The sequence below is a fragment of the Meleagris gallopavo genome, chromosome 1 (assembly GCF_000146605.3).
Source record: "Meleagris gallopavo isolate NT-WF06-2002-E0010 breed Aviagen turkey brand Nicholas breeding stock chromosome 1, Turkey_5.1, whole genome shotgun sequence".
Taxonomy (NCBI): domain Eukaryota; kingdom Metazoa; phylum Chordata; class Aves; order Galliformes; family Phasianidae; genus Meleagris; species Meleagris gallopavo.
The window spans coordinates 73,755,491-73,765,571 of NC_015011.2; the positions used below are offsets into that span (position 1 = coordinate 73,755,491).

Genomic DNA, 10,081 nt, shown 5'->3' on the forward strand with positions numbered 1-10,081 from the left:
GAAGTTAAGTCTCAGCAGTATGATATCTTTGGTCTCAATACATTGTGGTGAAATGGCTTGGAGTGGTGCTTGGTTACAGTCTTTTCAGGAGAAATAGACAAGGAATGAGAAGAGGTGGGGTAGATGTATATATTACGGAATGCTTTGACTGTATGAAGATTGGTGTTGGTTGAATGTATCCAGGTAAGGGAAAAGCCAATAACTCAGATACTGTAGTGGGAGTCTGTTATAGGCTACCCTAATGGGAGGTAGAAGCAGATAAAATGTTCTGTAAGAAAGTAGGCAAAGCTTCATAAATAGTAGCCTTTATTCTCATGGCGGATTTCAACTTCCCAAATGTCTGCTGGAAATACAATTCAGTAGAGAGGAAATAGTCTAAAAGATTCCTGGGATGTGTGGAGGGTCTCTTCTTGACACAGTGGTGGGTCAAGGCTCAATTGATCTGTTGTTTGCAGTCAAGGAAGCATTTATGAGTAGAGGCCATTTTAGTTGTAGTGATCACAGAATTACAGCACTTTCAAACTTTGGTGAAGTAAGGAAAGGAATTAGCAGAACTTCTTCCTTGAATTTCCAAAGGGCAGACTTGAGCCTATTTAGAGACCTGGTCTGGTTAGAGTCTCTTGGGAGGCAGATCTGAAAGGTAAAGGAGTCCAGGAAGGCTGGTATTCTTCAGGAGTGAAATCTTAAAGGCACAGTAAAAGGCTGTCCCAATGTACCATGAGTCAATCTGGTTGGGGGTGGGGGGAGGAAGACCAGCCTACATGAACACAGAGCTTCTTCAAGAGCTCAGGAGAAAAAAGTGTTTATGAACTCTGGAAGAAGGGGTAGGCAACTGAAGTGGATGATAAAGCCATTGTGAAATTGTGCAGGGAAAAAAAATTAAAGAGCCAAAGACCAACTAAAGCTCGTTAGTACAGTAAAATATAACAAATAATTTTAAAATACATTAACAGCTAAAGGAGAGCTTAGAAGAACCTTTATTTCTCAGAAGAAAAACACTAATGAGAGATGAGGAAAAGAATTTAGCTTATTTGTTTTATTTTCTCAAACTTTATTGTCCTAAGGCAACCCAGCCCCCTGATTTGGTATACAGTGGCAGGAAATTAGATGAAGCTCCTAAAGTCCAATGAGAAATGTCCTATTATAACATTTGAATATTCACAACTCTACGGGGCCAGATTGTTTGAAATGTACTAAAGGAGCTGGCAGAAGCTCTCACCAAGCCACTTTCCATCATTTATCAGCAGTCCTAAACAGGGAGGACCTAGTTGCCTGGAGGCTAGCAAATGTGATGCCAGTCTATAAGAAGGGCAGGAAGAAGGATCCAGAGAACTACAGACCTAAGTCTGAGTACACCTTGGTACTAGCGAACATTATGGAACAGATTGTTCTGAATGTCATCAGCACAGACGGACAATCAAGTGATCAAATGCGGCCATCAGGGCTTATCAAAGGCAGTTGCTGCCCTACTAACCTTATCTCCTTCTACAACAAGATGACTCATGAGATGAGGGAAAGGCTATGGATGTTGTCTACCTGGGTTTTAGTAAAGCATCTGCCAGTGTTTCTCACAGTATTCTCCTGGAGACACTGGCTGCTCATATTTTGAACAGGTTAGCTGTTCAAGATATTAGCTGGATGAAGAAGCAGCTGGATAGCCAGACTCAAAGAGAATGGAGTTCAATCCAGTCTGTGACTGGTCACTTCTTTTTAGCATTTTTATCAGGTGCACTTCAGTGAGTTTGCAGATGATACCAAGGTAGGCAAGACTGTTGATCTGCTTAAGGGTAGGAAGGTATTGCAAAGGGATCTGGATATGCAAGACTGATTGGCCAAGTCCAGTCACATTATGTTCAATGAGGCTAAGTGGTGGGTCCATGAAGCAGTTACAGGAAAAATGATCTCAAATTTCACCAGGAGAGGTTTAAGTAGGATATTAAAAAGAATTTAGGAGGATATTAAAAAGAACCAGGAGAGGGTGGTCAAGTGTTGGACAAGCTGACCATGAAAATGGTGGAGTGCCCATCCCTGGAAGTATTTAAGGGATTTATGGACAGGGCACTAAGAGTTAATGGTGGGACTCAATAGGTGATGTTGATTGCTAACAGTCCTGAGGATCTTTTCCATCCTAAATAATTGTATGATTCAATGATTGTTTTGTTCATGTTGCAGAAAAGGTACCAGGAAGAGACTGACAACTGCAGAAGCTAAACACTGGTTTTCAGTACAGGTAAACCTTTGAACCTCTCCTCTTCAGTGCTTGAAAGGAAAGAGGCAAAGCTTATTTGACTGATCAGATGACCTTTATATTATATTTGGAAGGAACAAGTGTCACTAGATAGAATATTTGAAGTTATTTGGTTTGTGTTTGTCTACATTAATATTTAATTAACAAGAGTGAACTTTTATTCCTGTCCTTAAAACTTAACCTATGAAATATTCTTTTCTTGAGATGTTTATTTTCATCATACAAAAATCAAATATCTTTTTATCAGTTTCATATTAACAATTGAGTGACATGTAACTAGGTGAAAGTATCCATTTTCCTCTGTTTTTTTTTTCCTAGAGAAGAAGTTTGCTATTGTTATTTTTACTGAAATAACAAGAATTATAACCACTGCTTCAACAGTTGTTGAATTCAGGCAGTTGCTACTGATACATTTTATGGGAATGTCTCTGAAACAGGCTTCGACTTGATTAGATGATGAAGTAGAATTCTCTCATAATGATCTGACACAGCAGAAAATTCTGCCTATATAGAAGTGTATATGTGGGGGCGGAATTTTACATGAGTTACTCTCAACAAAAACAAATCTTCTAGCACTGATTCTGGTACAGAGGAAAAAAAAAAAAAATACCAGCAGTTAGACAAACATATTATTGTGCTCTCATTGTCTTCCCTGCCCCCAAGTTTTGGCTTTCCTTCTTTTCAGTGTAAGATGCCCTCTGTCAGGCTTCATCCAATGAACAAACAGCATAGAGGCTGAGGCAGTGTGCACAATGCCTTCAGGCATCTTAACTATTATGGTATCTGCCACTTGGTGCACCATGTTTCCGATTTTCCTGTGGATAGGGATTCTAGTTGTATTGTTCCTTTGTGGTCCCTGCTTCAGTGGAGATAACCACTGGCTGCAGCTCTTACAGGAGCAGACCTCCTTCAGCCTGGCCTTTTCCTCACAGATTATTTCTGTGTGGAGTAGACCCACTTTAACAGCTGTAGATTACCACTTAAATAAATCACGAGTAGAGATACTATATAATTCTGAGTAAACTTATAATGTACAGTGTTTTTTCCACTGTTACTTGATTTGAATCCAAGTAGGCCTGAACCAGTTTTGACTGGCACACAGTAGTTCATTATCTCTTCCACTGCAACCCATGGTAACTTACAGCTTATAACATATGCTTGTTCTGAAGACCTAGGAATTTTTTACTATATCTGCAAATATTCTTTGCAGCGTGTGTGATATGCAAAGAACTGTCAATATAGTGTACCCAACAAAGCTGAGAAGATTAATTTCTTCTTTCTCCAACCAACTGATTATCCTCTTAAAAGGTTCATATGGGTGAGCACTGCTTGTAAACAGATTTAATGTACACAAGATTGCCTCTGAAGAAACATTACTAAGCCAGGAAGTTACACTTGTGAACTGGAAAGATTAACTTGTCTGGGTATAAGAAGAAATCCAACAATTTCTCATTCATTGGCACTTAATTAGAAAGAGAAATTTTTAACAGTAGTGTACATCCCCAAAAGAAGATGATACAGTCACTTAAATTACATCAGCTGTTCAGCTGTCCAAATACTATTAGGAAAAGTATAACATGAGATGAAAGAACATTATGTAGCTAAAATGTTCTGTAATATTGTAGGTTCTTGTGTTCCAAATTTCTGTATCAGCACTTTAGTTACTTCTAAATGAGAAGGTTCATGTGCTCTCAGAGCATAATAGAAATAGGTGGGATACACTTGTGTTCTGGATCCCCCTGCCTACTACCTTTTGGTTCATTTCTGTTCCAGTACAATGCCATTATTTACATCACCAAAAATCTGTGTAAACCACAAAAAAAATCCTCCACGACTCAGAGTCCAGTTTCATGCTGCACAACTGTACCGTGTTAACCTTGGTTAATCTTTACCAAAGAGCTTTATTTGGGGGTGCTGTGGGCAAAGTAAAGAAAGAAAAGAGAAAAAGGAAGAAATTCACTTCCATTTAGGCCAGTATTAACTTCCTGATGGATCTGAGAAAAGTAATGGTGGAAAGTCATAGAATCACTGAATGGTTTGGGGAAGGGACCTGTAAGATCATCTAGTTCCAACCCCCCTGCTATAGGCAGGGATACCTCCCACTAGACCAGGTTACTCAAAACCCCATCCAGCTTGGCCTTGAGTGCCTCCAGAGTTGGCGCATCCACAACTTCAATGGGCAATCTGTTCCAGTTTTTCACTACTCTCACAGTAAAGAATTTCCTCCTAATATCTAGCCTAAATCTACCCTCATCCAGTTTAAAGCCATTTCCCCTTCTCCTGTTGCTACATGCAACTTCTAAAAACTCCCTCTCCAGCTTTCCTGTAGATCCCCTTCAGGTACTGGAAGGCTGCTCTGTGATCTCCCTGGGGAGAAAAGCCCCAACTCTCTCAGCCTGTCCTTGTAGGGACTTTGCACTAAGTCTTGTTGAACTTCATGGGGTTGGTATGGGCCAAGCTTGTCCAGGTCCCTCTGGACAGCATCCCTTCCCTCTGGTGTGTCAACTACACCACTCAGCTTAACATAATATGCAAACTTGCTGAGGGTGCACTCAATCCCACCGTTCACATCACCTACAAAGTTGTTAAATAGCACCAGTCTCAGCACCGGTCCCTGAGGAATGCCACTTGTCACCAGTCTCCACTTGGACATTATGCTGCTGACTGCAACTTTCTGAGTGCGGTCATCCTGCCAATTCCTTCTCCAGAAAGTAGTCCATTCATCAAATCCATTTTTCTGCAATTTTTCAACAAAGATGTAGTGCATGACAATGTCAGATGTTAGTGCCAGAATCAGAAAACAGCAATCCAACAAGACAGAGGATGTGTTAGTACCAAAGAATATCGGAAGTTGACAGTTCTGTCTTCTACTTGCTGACCACCTGGCTGGCTAAAGCTTTTTAGAAATAAATTTAGTCACATCTATCTTTTTGTGATTGATTAAATAATTGCTTTTAAGGTGTACAGAGAGATGGCTAGGACCTGGCCTGAGGTCATAATAAATAACAAAGTGAGAATCTAATATTTACAGCTAGCACTATGTTATGGCTGACTTCACAGTTGGTTAAGGAGGAGTTATATGCAAATTTCATGGTTAAATTCACAGATAAAGACCTTTTTGCAAGTAGAAATTGAAGAGTCGGTGGTAACTGTATTAATACCACTTATACCATGTAAATTCAAAGCGACATACATGGTCTCAGAAATATAAAATGTATGTGGTTGCAAATATGGCAAAACTGGGACCAGTGGTGAGGAAGCAACAAGAAACAAGTTTCTTCTTCAAGAGATGAACAGTAGAGAAAGGCTGGAGGTTGTGGTGGATGTGGGAAGAACGATCATGAGAAAAATCAAAATAAGGTGTAAGAAAAAGGACCATTTGTAAGCAAGCAAGCTATTGGTCAGACAGCTTATTCAACTGATTCCTGCACTGTATAATCTTTGCATTAAATCTTCTTTCTAATTTCTGCATTATCCTGATCAGCTAGAAAGCAAAAGGATTTCATTATGTGTTCTTGATTGTGTGTATACAGGTGATGAGCCGTGAAGGCATTGCTCTCTGTTTTCTGTGCAGCTGACATCAGTGCTGTGCAGGAATCTGCATCTTTGAAATATGTACTCAGTTTGGGTTTTTCTTTGACTTTTAAAAAGAGGAACAGCAGCTCCATATCTATCAAGCTGAGATAGGAGCCACTTCCTAGATCTTAGACTGCATTAGATTCATCTCTAGTGAATGAAGATAAATAAATCCTGTGGATCTTAGGATTCAGCCTATCCTGAGCATTGTCTGCCCTTAAGTTACGTATAATCCAATTGCAAGATCTCTGTGCACGCTAAAATACATCCAAATAAGAGTGCTGCAAAAGTCACTTGAGCGTGATACAATTCACATGTCACTTTCCTTCGAAATCAAGATGAACTTCAGGGAATTAAAAACTAAGGAAATTAATTTAGGGTATAGTGATATTGAAGCTAGAACTAAACCTTCAAATTGTCTTCCTGATGCCAACAGAGGCTAAAATACATTTTGCTAGGTCTGATACTGATGGAGTAGGAAGCACCCTACTGCAAATGAAAAAACATTCAGAGTCAAATAGCAAAGCCTATATTTAAACAGATGACACTTCTTCACTGATTGAAATTGGTGTAATCAATTGTTTTTATTGAGGTGTATATTAGGAGTTTGCATCAGTTCACCTCCAGCCAAGACTAAACATAATTCCAGTCTGGGACAATTTCCATTACTGGTGATGTGTAATAGTTGATAATGTGACACATCCCTTGACAACAAGTAACAGTCTTCTGGAGTTACTCCTGAGAAGCCAACCGGAAATCAAAAATAAGAAGATTCATGAATGAGTATTTTCACTTTTCACTTTTTTGGGGATAAAGGCTTCTTAAGCATTTCCCTGAAGGTTCTCAGGAATCAGCTAGGAAAAACAACAGCTAAGGATTAGCTCATCCAGGCCTACTTGGTGTATCTGGCATTCATAACAGAAGAAAAACACTGCTTATTCTCTCCTTGATAGGGAAAATGATTATGGCTGGATCCCAACTCATCAGAAAGAACATCTGAGTGCTGGTATGTGTATGGGAAATGCTGAATCACGGTCTCAACCTCTGATTGATCACCTGAGGCTAGCAATGAGTCAGCCCTGGGAGCACAGGTGAAGGCAATTCCTTCCCATTTAAGAGCTGACTACCTGTGGGGAAGGATCTCTTTCTGGAGATCCCTCCTTTTGGAGTTTTACAGTGTGCCCAGGGCACGGGTAAGCACTCTGTCTATTCTCTCTTGATATAATAACCTGCTTAGCCAAACTCTCTGGTATATTTCATTATTATAATATCTGTATATTCATTGATTATACAGTATGGAATAGGAATTACTATAAATGAAAGCTAGCAGAACTCTATGGTTCTTAGCACTGATTTATATCTTTGATCAGACTTAAAATTCCAACAGTGCGGTTACTGACAAAACTTTTATTTCAAAATTGAGTTGCTTATTGAATTATTGCTTAGCTTTAGCTTTTAGTTTGACACTACTCACATGAGAAATAACTTTGAGGCATTTAGAAACATTCTCATGGGAAGCATCTATAGTTTTGCTTAATATTTTAATGGAATGTGTTATGCTATGGGTTCTGCTTTCCTAAGAAATTAACCGTAATTATCTATCATCCTTGAATGAATATCGTAACAGGTAGATTCACTTAATACAAATGCTAACAGGAATGGTTGTTGATCATATGACCAAGAGCAGGCTGGGTCTCAAGTTTCTCATTTACATTTTACAAACATTTCCAAAACTACTCATGATATTTAGTTTTCTTAAGATCCAGTATGGGCCATGGTTTTCTAGAGCAAATCCCTAAAAGTTTGATTTCTAAAGCACTGTATTTTAGGGCTGGTGGGTGCTGGTGAAGCCAAAAGGGAAATATCATATGTCAGAAGCTTTTGAAAAATCAGTCATGTATTTAAGTACATAAGGAGAGATATTGCTGATATTTTTGCTCTGTACCCATCAAGTGCTACCAAGGTGTTCCTTAGATCAGTTTTTGAAGATTCTACCTCAGGAACATTTGATGTGAAAACTCCTATGGCAGACATTTGGAGACAAAAATCTGTTCAGTTGGACATATTGGACATATGTTGTTTGCTACAGCAACCTGTATCAGTGAAAGGGACTTTTTTTTTTTTTTTCTCTCTCTATAACTACCTGAAGGGAGGTTGTAGTAGTGAGCTGGAGCTGGAGTCGGCCTCTTTTCTCATGTAACTAGTGATAGAACTAGAGGGAATGGCTTCAAGTTGCACCAGAGAAGATTTAGGCTGGATGTTAGGTAATACTACTTCTCTGAAAGACTACTTCTCTGAAAGAGTGGATAAGCACTGGAATGGGCTGCACAGGGAGATGCTGGAGTCATTGACCCTGGAGGTGTTCAAGGAATGTTTGGATTTTGTGTTGAGGGACATGGTTTGGTGAGTACTATTGGTGATAGGTGGATGGTTGGACTGGATGATCTTGAAGGTCTTTTCCAACCTTGGTGATTCTGTGACTTCTCATGCAAGTCTGTTTTCAAACATCAAATGTGACATAATTTATTTGAATGTTCAAGCTTGATTTCAAATTTCCTAAAGGATACCATGCAACTCAGCCCAAAAGAAGTTCAGAGGAAGCTTTGAAAAACATGAGCAATGCAACCATGGCAAATATGGGAAAGAACTCAAGTTAATTCATTTTGAGTGCAGTACTAACCAGCCAGAGTAAAAAAGTGCACCACCATGACTTCACTGGTTTTGGTAACTAAGCTAGATCTTTGCATGGCACCCATCACACCATAGAAAAAAAAATAGCAGTTTATTTGGTACTAGCTGAGATAAGGCTAAATGATCTCAATGGTCTGCCTAGACATTCAGCACATCTATGAGGAGGAAGGGTTTCTCATCAAGAGAGCCTCCTCTCCTGTAGGCTGAACAAATAGACATCAGCCACTCCTCATAAGTCTTGTCCTCTAGGCCTTTCCTCATCTTTGTTGACCTCCTTTGGATGCTCTCTGCTGGTTTCGTGTTTTTTTTTTTAATGCCATGGTGCCCAGAACTGCACACAGCACTCAATGCATCAGTGCATAGTAGAGTGGGACAATATAAATTCAAAAATCCACCTCTCCCTCTCAGACACAGGAGACAGCAAAATTTCAGCTGTAATGAGAGAGAAGAAAAAAAGCACATCCAGTGTTCTGCAAGGACTCAGCAGCTTCCATTTCCAAACTTACTGCTCCAACCTTCCAAGAACTTCTGCAAGATCTATCACAATGCCCCAGGACCTCAGATTTCCTAGCACCAACTCAGGTATTCCTTTCTGGATTGATGTAGAGCCTCACTGATTTACAAGGGACACTGTGAACCTGATTGAATTCTCAGTTAGAGAAATGAGGTCAGGCTACAGAATAGTATAAAAGGAAAAAAATCATCACCTTATGTTCTTATCAAACTAACTTAGCAAAGAGAATTCAATCTGTTGTCAGTGACAAGGAGCAGTCGACCATGTTTATCATTCATAGATTGTTTTATTTTGAAGTACTTAAGTGAAGCTCAGACTTTCTAGTATTGTGCCAAGAATATGTATTACATTCACAGAAAATTCAATTGTAATCCTAGAGCTGAAGAGAGACTATTTGAATTAATTTTGCAAAACATCTCATTCCAGCTTTAAGAAGCAACACTAAGATATTCAAATAAACCAAACTGAAGAAAAAGTGAGATTTTTATTCTACACCTAACAGTAAAGGCTAACAAAACAAAAGCAGTATAATTGTGTCCCCATAACTACATGCACCTCTTAGCAGATATTTCCTCTATACTGTGTCTTTTACTGTAAGACCTCGAGCTCTCAAAAGCTCAAACACAATCATATTTTGCAAGGCACTGAAGTTTTTTCACTTTCTGTTTTGCAGCCCTTAGGAGCTTTGCAGTTAAGAACAATGTCAACATCCTCAGTATTTTAGTTGAAGTCATATCTCATTACTATCAAGAGATCTGCACAAAATCCTGACTGGGCAATAGTGATGGCAATAGAAGATTGAGAGGGAATGAGAGAATATCCACCTCAAAGCAGAGATTTGATTATTTGCAGAGAAGACATTACATGAAGCTCATCCACATTGTTTCCATGGTATTATCATGTAGGTTGCTCTGAAAGTAATGCCTCCTGTTTATTTTCATGGAAACTACAACAGATATAAAGAGAAAAATAACACAAAATTCTCAGCTACAAAACATTTTTTCAACAGTCAGCATCATTAGCTATGCATTTTCACCTGTGATGAACAAGAG

General features: G+C 39.1%; 1 long non-coding RNA gene across 1 annotated transcript; it reads left to right on the forward strand.

Moving 5' to 3' along the window:
• Nucleotides 1–6,978: 6,978 nt before the first annotated feature.
• On the forward strand, nucleotides 6,979–9,846 carry LOC104912740. The gene is made up of 3 exons (XR_794855.2): nucleotides 6,979–7,017; nucleotides 8,924–9,097; nucleotides 9,703–9,846. It is a non-coding gene; the product is annotated as an uncharacterized LOC104912740 (long non-coding RNA).
• The last annotated feature ends 235 nt before the right edge of the window (nucleotides 9,847–10,081 follow it).